We start from the raw sequence: 14,700 nt of genomic DNA on the forward strand, positions 1-14,700 counted from the left end.
CTGCAGTACTGCCTAGTGGAGCTGTGAGGAGACGGCCACCATCCTGAACACCCCAGAATGATAGATCCACTGACTGCTTGCACCATGCACCTGGAAAAGCCGCAGACACTCAACGCCGGCCATGAAGGCAGCCGGAGGGAGACTGTACCCTGCAAAGCCAACGAGGGGAGAGCTGCCCAAGACCATGGGAACCCACCTCTTGCATGAGCGTGTGAATGGACTAATACAATAATAATAATTTATAAGTTGGCAGGCACTCACACAATTCATCCAGTTTTCATGCGCACAAAATAAAGTATTAAAATTAGAAAACAATAAAAACTAAATAAGCAATTATCCCAATTTTTTTTAAAAAAACTTCTTCGCAACATAGATGGAATGAAAGTGAATCCAAATAACCATTCTGAGCCCAGATCGCGTTTAGGAGCTCTTAGAATTCTCGTTCTGTTGAGTGAATCCCCCTCTGTCCATACAGAAGCTGCACTGTATTTTGATACAATAATACATAAAAGATACAATTTGACACCTTAAATGAGGCATTGTTTGACTTCCCTCAAGAATACTCATAATTTCTTTTTAAATTCAATGCATATGATAACTGTTGTTGTCCTTTTGGTGTTACTCTCTTTGGTCCGGAGTTTCAATGTGCCAGTTCTAAAGCAGGCTTTCAAATAAGTCACAGGTATTTCTGAAATTGTAAATGGTCATTTCATTTTATACACAAGAAATTCCAGTAATATGAAGCACAGATCTTTTTAATGATTATCTCTCTTTCATCCAATCTTCAATGACACAAGCTTCCTCAATGTCATAATTTTTCGCAGACATATAACTCCACTCTAGCCTTGGTGACAGAGTGAGATTCTGACTCAAAAAGAAAAGGTATTAAAGACGTGAAGATCTGGTGAAACTGAGGTGATACAGTCATAAACGTTATAAATAAAAAGTGATCTTAGTGATGATATCCATAACGAAATTCTCACCATGATCTGTCCAAAACCATTAAGTGTGCTGCTGTGGTTTGTAAATGTGCCTTTGATGACGATGTACGAAAGAGATGAAAAACAGACATGAAAACAGAGTATAACTGTATATTCTCTTCTCAGCCATGGTCATCTTTGTACTGTTCATATTTAAGTGTTTTACAAAAGACACTTGTTTTAAATTATTGAACTTAAAAGACATCTTCCTCTGTTAAGATATCCTTCCATAGACTGAATGGAGGTAGAACATTGCAGGTGGGTTTAGGCACATTCACATATTTTACACAGACAACCTCCCCTTTGTTCTGCATAAACACTCCTATCAATTTTAACCCAACTAAGCTACTGGATTATAGCTTGATACTTAATCTCAAGATAGGTCTTTAGATAAGGTTCCAAATATCCAGGGAAAACATGTCAGAGATACATGTCTACTTTGTTATCTCTAAGCCTAATATCAGGCAATAGCATGTTGTAAGAGAAAGAAGACTGACCAGGGTTCAAGGGACCCTGGTTCTAGACCTGGATTTGTTGCTAAGGATGTGTATTACTTTGGACAAGGCATTGAATCTCTCTGAACCTCAGTTTCTAAATACATGAAGTGAGGTGATAAAACTAAATTGTCTTAGACTTCCAAACATCTCAGATTTGGTGAATCTCACTATAGACAATGGTCAGACATTTAACAAGCCTTATAAGAGCTGGGACTCTGCCTCATTGGTCTTTGTAACTATTACATTACTTGGCTATAGACAAGGGATAACTATAAGTTGACAACTTTTGAAGTGATCCCTTTTCTCAGACTAAGAAATTAACACTGTTTTTGTTTTTAACTGATAGATAATAATTGTAGATATTTATGGGGCACGTGTGGTATTTTGATACATGCATACAATGTACACTGATCGCATCAGGGTACTTAGGATACCTATCACCTCAAACACACATCATTTCTTTGTGACACAAGTTACCCTTTCATGACTATGAATCTACTCTCAATTAAATTCAATGCAAGAAACATTGAGTGCCTACTACGTGCATTGAGAAAAAGAATGTGTTTACTATGCTCTCCATGGGAGAGCCATTAATGGAGGAGATTGTCAAGAAACCACTTTGAAAACACACTAATCTATGTTTATACGAAATTGATTCCTATTAAAAGTCTATTTATTTGGGTAACAGAGCCCTAACCTAGGTACTACCATCCCCTTATTTGCATAACAGAAAGAAACCTTCTGCAGGAGTTATATACTTAGAAATCCAGGCCTATGGTGAAAGCAGATGCTACAGAGAGCAAACGAAGCAATTAGCCATACAGATCTGATGCTGAAAAAGGCAAAAAACAAACAGAACAACAACTGCTTTAATTGGGGTACAAGGCAGTGGTTAGAAGGTTGACTCAGCGCATTATAATCAGGGATCTCAGGAGGCACAGAGGTAGAAACAAGCATGCTATTAATAGTGTCGGTGACAATAAGTAAACGGACATGATGAGACTACTAGTTTTCCAATGGGATGTAAAGGAAGCCAGGATTGGCTGGAAAACGGCTACATGATAGATGCTTAAGAATGACGTAGGAAAATGGAGGCCTAATACAAATTTTGGTTACTCCAGCATTTAGCTTTTTCAAAACACTTTTAATTCCACTGAATTCCATTCTTATTGCCATCTCCAATCTATGAAGTCAAAAAAAATTAATTATCCTTAAAGCAGGTGTCTGTTTATGTAGTAGAATTCTAGGGATGCCAAGAAGTCACCATGGCCTGACCTTAAAATACTACCACCAGAATTTGTGGGTGGCTGAAATTTCACAACTGGAGTTGGAAAAATGTCCCAACATCTACCCCCAAGTCAAGAATAGGGTTTAGAAAAGAGAAGACTCCTAGGTCAGACATAATCGAGTCATGTTAGTTTTGGGAAAATGCCAGGGGACACTATTACTCTATGAGAAGGAACATGGATCAAAGGCACAGTGGCACCGCAAACATCATGAAATTTGAAGAGATAGAAAAATAAAGACGTGGGACCATCAACAATACAAATATGAGAAAGGGTGCTTGGAAGTGGAAGGGAAGCAAAGAGTGGAAAGCTACTTCATGTTTTACCTGGAACTTACCCTGGATAAGTACACAAAGCTACTGTTTTCTGTCCTATTTTAGCAATTTCTCTACAACATTGCTTCCACAAACAATCTACTGCATCAGACACAATTCCAGGTCTAATGATAAATAGAACTCACTCCTTATAAAGGAGCAACTTGCGTGCAGCCTAAGAAGGTTATTAGATATATTGAAACTCACACAGCAAGTTGGAAATAGTACTAGTGCTAAAACCAGGATCTCCTAATTCCTAGTGAAGCACATTTTCTCAACTGATGCTCTTACTGTTATTACATTGGCCACATTCAAATTATTATTTTCTACTTCACTGAAGCCTGGCCTTTTATGGTACTGATGATTTTAGTCACATAACCTGTAAATCTTCCTTAAATTATTTCTTTTTCATTGTAATTAAGATTGTTGTAGAAATATCATTTATCTGATGAAGGATGAATATCTGAAATGAAAATTTCAATGAAATTCTGAATTTCTCAGCTCTAAAAAGATAGTTCTTTAGCTTGTCACTGCCTTGCTATGATATATCTAGCCTGTTATAATTTAAAAAATATATACAGAAATGTGAATATAACTCCAAAATAATTTAATTGAATAATTTTTTTTGACCAGGTTCATCTTGAACTCCTGAACTCAAGCCATCCTCCCACCTTGGCTGCCCAAAGTGCTGGGATTACAGGCCTGAGCCACCACAACCTGCCTAAATCATGCTTTGGTTAAAACTTTTTAAGAACATGCTTTATAAAATGTCAATGCTTTCCATTTTAACTTTTAATTTCAAATTAAAGCTCTCTGGCTGTCTTCTGAGGACATTATTTTAGAATAAATAAAATGTTTTGATAAAATAAATGGCTTACATCTCCAAATGAGATTTATCCATAATTTCTTTTTGTTTCTGTAATGTTTCAATAGGAATTTCTGCGTTCTAAAAGTAGAAACTAAGATCAGTATTTCAGTCTTGCCTCTGAGGTATTTTGTCATTTCTCAGTTTTTCCCCGTCTCTATAAGATGTCAAAACAGTCAACTCATGTAATAGAAAACTCAATCATCCAAGAGTTTTGGTATCTCTTAGACATACTACAGTTTTGAGAGAGAAATAGCCACAATACTTTTTAATCAAGTAAAGTTAAAACGTTAAAAACAGACTCGTAGATTAAAATATTGTACTGGACTTCTCACAGAATAGGGAGAAGAAACAAACATCTTTATTTTAAACTAATTATAAAATGGAAAATGGCTATCATTAGGGGTTTGCGTATAGTTTGGCAGCTCCACCAATTCTGTTTTTTTCCATGACGGTGCTTGACTCTTAGATTTTTCAACCTCAGCGCTATTGACATTTCAGACCAAATAATTATTTGTTGTTGGAGGGGCTGTTCTGTCCATGGCAGAGTGTCTTAGCTGCATCCTTGGCCCTCACCTATATGACAGTAGTATATCCTCAAATTATGACAACCAAATATGTCTCCACACATTGCCAAATGTTTCTTGGGTGGGCAAAATTACCCCCACTAGGAACTGCTGGATTATAAAAGCTCTATGTACAGAAAAGAAAACTCCAGGGTGAAAAAAATCACTACTTAATTATGGGCAAGTCCTTAAAACATCTCCAGCTTCACATCTCTATTCTCCCTGATAAACTGTGCTGGAGTACTTGGTGTAGGAAAGGAGGCCTAAGTGGGGTTGTTCCATTCCCTCTTCATGAGACGTTTACTGCACTGGAACCAGAGGACAAAAGAGATTCAGTTGTAAACTTGCCCAAGAGATCTAGAACCTCCTTCAGCACCAATCTGATGGTAAAGAGGATGTAGAAGAAAGGAAAGACAGCATGGGTGTGTCACTTTAAATCCTTTCAATTGTTCACCAATTGTGGGTTTTATTTCCAAGAGTTACTTCTTGATACCTGATTGTTGGTTGTTTTTTCCATAACAGAAAAAAAATTGTTTAATGATCTACGTTCCCTGAATATCTCTCTTTTCTCTGAGTCAATTTTTTAATTTACCTTCTTCTGTCTCTTCCATGTCATTTGTTTTGGCAAGTTTGTCTTCTTCCAAAAAAACAACTGGGGAAAAAAGCACAGGCATTTTCTATTTAAGACCAAGAAAATAGGAATATTTATTTCCGCTGTTGTGTCAATGGGTGATTCTTGATAACTGGCAGGGTTTGTTTCAGGACAAAGGTTCACAAACTAGGGTCCACAGATGCTGAAACATTCTATCAGGAATACAATTCAGGGGATCACAAGATCTTGGACAGTTGAAAACTATCAACTTACATTCTTTTATATCTGCCTAATTTAGTGTTTCTTTCTATCGTGAATGAATTAAGCAATAAACCAAAATGATATTAGTAATACGTGCAACATTTTCTTCCCAAAGTTACTAGTATTCTCGTATTACATTGCAGTTATTGAAAAGGTTTTAAAATATCATTTAGATTCACAGCTATTTCAAAATTGCAGTTATTAGGCTTGCTGGTAGATTTTGTTATTTGATTGCAAATTATTTTTTCAGTATTTTGATAACTATTTCAAGATAAATTACTTCCTTTGTAATCCCATGCATTTTATTCCATGATTTAAAAAATATTATTCTGAAAATGGGTTTACAAATTTTTCCAGATGGTGTGAAGAGTTCCATGGCCCAAAAACCTTGATTTAAGGCATTCAGGGAGGGATGAGAAGCTTCAACACAGTTTGGAAGCTCTCAAAATATCAGAATAATGGTATAATAAAACATTGCATGTATGTTGTTTAAAAGCCTAATCATTTGAAGTACATATTATATCTTTGTAATCATTTGAAATATACATAATATCATTGGGCTTTCCGTCTTGATACATTTCTTTATTTAACATTATCAAATGCTATAATTTTGACCATTAACATTACATGATATTATTTATTGAGTACCTGCTATGTGTCAGGCATAACATTAAGTGCATTATGAATATCATTTCCTATACTATGTCAACATGAAAAAGTCACTGGACTAGGGATCAAAAAACTATTGACTAAATAGCTTCTTACTGTGATCTTGGACAAATCACTGTATCATTCTAAACCTAATTTTTCATCTATAAAATGGGAATAACCTCAACTGTTGTATCTACTTTATAGGATATTGGGATGGTAGATGAAAAAATGAATAAGAAATGTCTATACACTCTTTGAAAACTTTATGTTTTTAAGTTGGTAATTTAAAATTGTATACCATTGAATTTTGGCTCCTTTTAAAAATAAAGACATTGTCATTGCTGACATAGACATGCAGAAATATCTAGAAAAATTTGAAGTAAAGATCATAAGACAGAAAACTTCCTTCATTGCTTTAAGAAAATTGTACTTTCCTAAAATTCTTTAAAAATAGTAACACTTTAATCTCAATTATGAATGTTTAGATTTAAGCATCAAATGTTATGTAATGTTACAAGCACTTTAGCTAAATATACTACTAAGTTTTTTAAGTTCAGGCAAATCTAACTTCATATACACAAACAAAATTTACACTTTATTACATAAACTGGATGTGTAACTTGATATGTCATTCAGCCTATTAATTACTAAGACATATAAGTACTTTGGTGAAATGCTGCAAGTTAAATATACCCTCTTGTTAGTCTGGATATATCAGTGTAATGGTTATTGTTACAAATATTTTAAAGCATAATTTTATTTTTATTTTAACATTAGTGGTGAATCTTATTTTATTATGTGCTTAAAATTGTTGAGTTTGTGTTCGTGCCTAACATAAAATGTTTAGAAAAGCTCATAGTAGGAAGTAGTAGCTGACTGTCTAAAACCAACATATTTAGAAAGAAAAAGAACTGCTTGAGGAGCTAAAAATAGTAACATGACTAACAAAATTAGAGGAGAGGAATTAAGAAAGACACAACAATGTAAGTGTGCTGTATTTCTTCTCTTTTGTAGCAGAATTAGAAGTCAACAGATCTTGCATAGAGGTGATAGATCAATGCTAGAGGTGAAGTATATTATGGTATGAAGACAAGCACAAGAACTAAAAGAAGAAACTTTTAATAGTGTTTACTTATGTGTAGTGAGGGTAATGGTGATAGGTACATGGCAGGAGAATCTTAGATTTTACTACTTGTACTTTTATTAATCTTGTTATAAAAAATTCACAATATGATATAATAAAATGTTTCCATAAAATATATAAGCAAACAAAATTGGCTCAAGAAAAATCAGGAAATATTAATACACCAATCACCAAAAATAATGGAAAAATTATTATAAGTATCTCCTACTACAGAGGCTGGCACATAAGTTCTTATGAACCATATTTTCTCACACAGTAATAGAGCATTCCATTGCTATGCAAGCTTTTTTGAATTAGCATAACTTTGCCACCAAAAACAAAACAAGAAGTAAACTACCAGTATGGTCAATTATGAACATAAATGCAGAGTTGTGGAATATATAGCACAAAATGTATTCTAGTAATGTATTATTTTTAAAGTTCAGGGATGCAAGTGCAGGTTCATCACATGATTAAAGTTGTGTCATGGGGTTTTGTTGTACAGATTATTTCATCACCCAAGTATTAAGCCTAGTACTCATTAGTAATTTTTTCTGATCTTCTCCCTTCTGCCACACTCCACCCTCCAAAAGGCCCCAGTGTCTGTAGTTATCTTCTACATGCCAAGGTGTTCTCATCACTTAGCTCCCACTTATAAGACAGAACATGCAGCATGTGGTTTTCTGTTCCTCCATTAGTTTGCTAAGGATAATGGCCTCCAGGTCCATCATGTTGCACCAAAGCACATGATCTCATTTTTTACACCTGCATAGTATTCCATGGTGTATATGTACCACATTTTCTTTATCTAGTCAACCACTGATAGACATTTGGGTTGATGCCATGTCTTTGCTATAGCAAATAGTGCTGCAATGAACATACTATTGCATGTGTCATTATGATAAAGTGATTTATATTCCTTTGGTTATAGGCGTAGTAATGAGATTGCTAGGTCTAGTGATGTTTCTGAATTTAGATGTTTGAGGAATCCCCACAGTGTCTTCCACAATGGCTGAACTAATACACACATCCACCAACTGAGTATAAGCATTCCTTTTCTCCATAATTTCACAAGCATCTGTTATTATTATTATTTTTGTTTTACTTTTTAATAACAGCCATTCAGACTGGAGTAAGATAATATCTCACTATGGTTTACATTTGCCTTTCTCTAATAATCAGTAATGTTGACCTTTTGTTCATATGCTTTTTGGCCATATGTATGTCTTCTTTTGAAAAGTGTCTGTTCATGACCTTTGCCCACTTTGTAACAGGGTTGTTTGTTTTTTGTAAATTTTTTTAAGTTCGTTATAGATGCTGGGCATTAGTCTTTTGTTGAATGCATAGTTTGCAAAAGTTGTCTCCCATTCTGTAGGTTGCTTGTTTGCTCTGCTGATAGTTTCTTTTGGTGTTCAGAAGCTCTTTAATTTAATTAGAATCCACTTGTAGTTTTTGCTTTTGTTACAATTGTTTTTGGTGTCTTCCTCATGAAATATTTTCCCGTGCCTATATACTGAATGGTATTGCCTACGTTGTTTTTCAGGATTTTTCGTGGCTTTGGGTTTTACATTCAAGTCTTTAGTCCATTTTTAATTGATTTTTGTATATGGTGCAAAGAAGGGGTCCAGTTGCCAATTTTCTGCATATGGCTACCCAGATATCCCAGTACCATTTATTAAATAGAAAATCTTTTCCCCATTATTCGTTTTTGTCATGTTTGACAAACCTGAAAATCAGGTAGTTGTAGGTGTGCAGTCTTATTTCTGAGTTATCTATTCTGTTCCATTCGTCTATGTGTCTGCTTTTGTACCAGTACTCTTGCAGTCTCGCCAATGCTAGCAGTTCTCATTGTCTGAACTAGTACCCATGGTTCTTTGTCCTATGTCCAAAAAGATTAGGTAACACAAACAAAAGTGAAAGAAGAAAGCTCTCCACAATGGAGAGGGGCATCCAAGTGGACTGCTGGGTTACAGCTGAATGTCAAAAAAAAAAGAAAGAAAAAGAAGAAAGAAACTGCTCTCCTCACTATAATTGCTTGAGTAACTTTTTTTTTTTTTTTAATCAGTGAAGCAGTCTGTGAAACCTCCCTTATGTTGTGCAGCTGTGGATATGTTCTAGGCAAGCACAAAGCGCATTTTCTCTTGTTTGTACAACTGTGGGTTTTAGGTAACCCCTCTCCTCCTTGTGCCACTTTCCAATGCACTCAATCATGTATATGCCGGAAAAGGGGAGGAAACTTTGCCTAAAAGCTTGCTAATTATACTAAGAACAAAGGGCTTCTATGCTGGAACTTGTCTGCATATCTGTGTGCAGTTGCAGCCTGAGTTTTTTCCCAGGTTGCTCTATTTTTGCCTATTGCTGTGATTTTTCAGGCAGGCAGCTTCTGCAGTTTGTGTTCTCCCCAATCAATTGTTCCTTTTCTTCTCCCTCAGTACCATGCTGTTTTCGTTATGTAGCGCTGTAGCAGCATTTGAAGCCAAAGAGAGTGATGCTTTCAGCTTTATTCTCTTTCCTTAGGATTACCTTGGCTATTCAAGTATTTTTAGTTTCATGGGAATTTTATAATAGTTTTATCCAGTTCTGTGAAGAATGGCATTGGTAGTTTAAGAGAAGTAGCAATAAAACTATAAATTGCTTTGGGCAGGATAGCTATTTTAACAATAATCTTTCTATTTACGGGCATGGAATCCTTTTTCCATTTCTTTGAGTCATCTATGCATTCTTTGAGCAGTGTTTTGTAATTCTCACTGTAAAGATCTTTCACTTCCCTAGTGAGCTGTATTCCTAGGTATTTTATTCTTTTGTGGAAATTCTTAATGGGACTTGCTCCTGATTTGGTGCTCAGCTTGACTGTTGTTCATGTGTAGAAATGCTGATAATTTTTGAACATTGATTTTGTATCCTGAAACTTTGCTGAAGTTGTTTATCAGCATAAGAAACCTTTGGGCTGAGACTGTGGGGTTTTCTACATATAGGATCATGACATCTGCAAACAGAGATAGTTTCATTTTCTCTCTTCCTATTTGAATGACCTTTTTTTTTTCTTTCTCACGCCTGATTGCCCTGGCCAGAACTTCTAATTCTATGTTGAATAGGAGTGTTGAAAGAGGGCATCATTGCCTTGTGCTGGTTTTCAAGAAGAATGCTTCCCCTTTTGCCCACTGACTTTGATGTTGCCTGTGGGTTAGTCATAGATGGCTCTTATTATTTTTAGGTATGTTCCTTTAATATCTAGTTTATTGGGAGTTTTTAACATTAAATAGATATTGAATTTTATCGAAAGCCTTTTCTGTATCTGTTGAGATAAGCATGTGGTTTTTTCTTTAGTTCTATTTATGTGATGAATGACATTAATTTATTTGCATAGCTTGAACCAACCTTGCATCCCAGGGATGAAAACTACTTGATCATGGTGGATAAATTTTTTGATGTTATCCTGGATTCAGTTTGCCAGCATTTTGTTGAGGATTTTTTGCATCAGTGTTCACCAAGGATATTGGCCTGAAATTTTCTTTCTCCATTGTGTCTCCGCCAGGTTTTGGTATCAGGATCATGCTGGTCTCACACAATGAGTTAGGAAGGAGTCCCTCCTCAATTTGTCGAAATACTTTCAGTCAAAATGGTACCACCTCTTCTTTGTACATTTGGTAGAATTCAGCTCTAAATTTGTCTGTTCCAGGGCTTTTTTGTTGTTGCTTTGGGGACATTTATTACTGCTTTGATTTCAGAACTCATTATGGGTCTGTTCAGGGATTCAATTTTTTGCTTAATCAGGCTTGAGAGGGTGTTTTTGTCCAGGAATTGATTCATTTCTTTTAGATTTCTAGTTAATGTGCATACAGGTATTCATAATATCCTCCTTGTTGTTTCTGATTGTGCTTATTTGAATTTCTCTCTTTTCATCTTTTATAGTCTGGCTAGTGGTCTATATGTTTTAATAATTATTTAAAAAAACGAGCTGCTGGGTTCATTGATCTTTTGAAAGATTTTTCATATCTGTTTCTCCTTCACCTCAGCTCTGATTTTTGTTATTTATTGTCTTCCTCTAGCCTTGGAATTTGTTTGCTTTTGTTTCTCTGGATTGTTTTAGTTGCGATGTTAACTTGAGATCTTTCTAACTTTTGGATGTGGTATAGTGCTTTGAATTTCCCTCTTAATACTGCCTTTTCCATGTCCGGGAGATTCTGGTAGATTGTATCTTTTCTCTCATTAGTTTCAATGAACTTCCTGATTTCTGCCTTAATTTCATTACTTACCCAAGAGGCATTCAAGAACAGGTTATTCAATTTCTATGAAATTGCATGGCTTTGAGTGAATTTCTTAGTGTTGATTTTTAATTTGATTGCACTGTGGTCCAAGAGACTGTTTGCTTTAATTTTAGTCCATCTGCATTTGTTGAGGAGTGTTTGTTTCACTTGCAATTATGTGATAGATTTTAGAGTAAGTGCCATGTGACTATAAGAAGAATGCATATTCTGTTGTTTTTGAGTGGAGAGTTCTGCAGATATCTGTTAGGCTTTTTGTTTTGTTTTGTTGTTTTGTTTGATCTAGTGCTGAGTTCAGGATCTGAATATCTTTGTTAATTTTCTGTCTTGATTATCTGTCTAGTATGGTCAGTAGGGTGTTAAAATCTCCCACTACTATTTTGTGGAAGCCTACGTCTCTTTGAAGGTCTCTAAGAACTTACTTTATAAAATCTGGGTGCTTCCATGTTGGGTGCATATATATTTAGGATAGTTAGCTCTTCTTGTTTAATTTAACCCTTTACCATTATGTAATGCCCTTTTTTTTTTCCTGAATGATCTTTGTTGGATTAAAGTCTATTTAGTTGAAAAATAGGATTGCAACCTCTGCTTTTTTTCTGTTTTGCATTTGCTTTGTAAATTTTTCTCCATCCCTTTATTGTGATCTAATGTGTGTCATTGCATGTGAGATGAGTCTCTTGAAGGCAGTAAAGCAATGGATCTTGGGATTTTATCCAGCTTGCTACTCTGTGCATTTTAACTGTGATGTTTAGCCCATTTACATTTAAGGTTAGTATTGACATGTGTGCATTTGACCCTGTCCTCATGATGCTAGCTGCTATTTTGCAGACTTGTTTATGCGGTTTTATAGTGTCATTGGTCTGTGTACTTCAGTGTGTTTTTGTAATTCCTGGCAACCATCTTTCCTTTCCATATTAAGTGTTTTCCTTTCCATATTTAGTGCTTTCTTCCTTCATTGCTTCCATATTTAGTGCTTCTGGTGGTTACAAATTCCCTCAGCATCTGCTCGTATGAAATGATCTTATTTCTCCTTTGCTTATGAAGCTTAGTTTGACCAGGTATAACATTCTTGGTTAAAATTTCTTTTCTATAGGAATATTGAATATTGGCTCTCAATCTCTTCTGGTTTTAAGGTTTCAGCGCTGAGAGATCTACTGTTAGTCTGATGATCTTCTCTTTGTAGGTGACCCGATCTTTCTCTCTGTGTGCCTTTTACATTTTTTTCTTCATTTAAACCTTGGGACATCTAATAATTATATGTTCTCATGGAGTATCATACTGGGATTACCTGCTTTTCCTGAATTTGAATGTTGGCCTTTCTAGTTAGGTTGAGAAAGTTCTCATGGAATAATATCCTCAAATATGTTTTTCAAATTGGTTCCATTTTTTCCATCTCTTTTGGGTACACCACTCAGTCATAGATTTTGTCTCTGAATAATTCCATATTTCTTTATCTTTTTTGTTTGTCTGTTTGTTTTTGAGATGCAGTCTCACTCTGTCACTCAGGCTGGAGTGCAAAGGCATGATCTTGGCTCACTGCAGCCTCTGCCTCCCAGGTTCAGGCCATTCTCTTGACTCAGTCTCCCAAGGAGCTGGGACTACAGGCATGTGCAGCCATGCCTGGCTAATTTTTGTATTTTTAGTAAAGATAGGGTTTCATCATGTTGGCCAGGCTGGTCTTGAACTCCTGACCTTAAGTGATCTGCCTGCCTCAGCCTCCCAAAGTGCTGGGAGTACAGGCATGAGCCACCATGTCCAGCCTATAGGTTGATATTTCTTAAAGATTTTGTTGGCCTGGCACGGTGGCTCATGCCTGTAATCCCAGCACTTTGGGAGGCCAAGGCGGGCAGATCATGAGGTCAGGAGATTGAGACCATCCAGGCCAACATGGTGAAACCCCATCTCTATTAAATTACAAAAAAATTAGTTGGGCATCGTAGTGTGTGCCTGTTGTCCCAGCTACTCAGGAGGCTGAGGCAGGAGAACTGCTTGAACCCAGGAGGTGGAGACTCCAGTGAGCCGAGATCGCACCACTGCACTACAGCCTGGGTGACAGTGCCAGACTTGGTCAAAAAAAAAAAAAAAAAAACAACCACCAAGATTTTCTTTATTCTGTTTCATTCTTTTTCTCTATTTTTGTTTGCCTGTATTATTTCAGAAAGGCAGTCTTCAGGATCTGAAATTCTTACCTCTGCTTGGTCTACTTGGCTATTAATACTTGTGAATTTATCATGAAATTCTTTTATTGTGTTTTTCAGCTCTATCAGGTTGGCCATATTCTTCTTTATATTGACTATTTTTTCTGTTAGTTCCTGCAAGACATTTTTATAATATTTTTGCTTCCTTGCATTGGGTTTCAATGTACTCCTTTCGCTCAGTAGCTTCATTCCTGTCCTTATTTTGAATTCTACTTCTGTTATGTCAACCATCTCCACTCAGCCCCGTTCCAAACTCTTGCTGGAGACGTTATGTGGTCATTTCAAGGAAAAAGGGAATTCTGGCTTTCTGAGATTTTAGCAGTTTTGAACTGATTCTTTCTCATTTTTTGTAGGCTTCTCTAACTTCAGTCTCTGAGGTCTATAAAGCATTTTTTTTTTAAACAGAGTCTCCCTCTATTGCCCAGGTGGGAGTGCAGTTATGCAATCTCAGTACACAGCAACTTCCACCTCCTGGGTTCAAGCAATTCTCCTGCCTCAGCCTCCCAAGTTGCTCGGACTATAGGCATGCACCACCACGCCTGGCTAGCTTTTTTGTATTTTTAGTAGAGGCGGGGTTTCACCATATTTGTCAGGCTGGTCTCCAACTCCTGACCTCGTGATCTGCCTGCCTCAACCTCCCCATTTTTTTCTTTGAACACTCTGGCCAATTTTCTGTAGCGCTGCTGCAGTATGTTGGGAGTCCACTCTCGTCATTAATTGCCTCATATTTTCCAATACCTATAGGAATCACCACTGAAGGCAGTAAAACAGCAAAGATGGCAGCATGCCCCCTCCTCCGGAAGCTCTGTCTCAAGGTGATATGGACTAGTTTCTGGCCTGAATACCCCTGTAGGAGGTGGCTGTAGACCCAGGATGGGAGTTCTCATCCTATTAGAAGAAATGGGATCAGGGTCCTGCTTTAAAAAGCAGTCTGGCCATGTTTTCCTAGAGCAGCTGTGGTGCTAGTAGTCCACTTCAGCTCCTGATTGTCTCAGATAGTCCAAAGCCCAAAGGCTAGAACCGCTAAGTTGTCCAAACAACAAAGATGGTGGCCTGCCCCTCTTCCTGGGAGCTCTGTACCAAAGAGTCCCCAAACCTCTTT

This window comes from Callithrix jacchus, chromosome X, assembly GCF_049354715.1.
Source record: "Callithrix jacchus isolate 240 chromosome X, calJac240_pri, whole genome shotgun sequence".
NCBI classification, from domain to species: domain Eukaryota; kingdom Metazoa; phylum Chordata; class Mammalia; order Primates; family Cebidae; genus Callithrix; species Callithrix jacchus.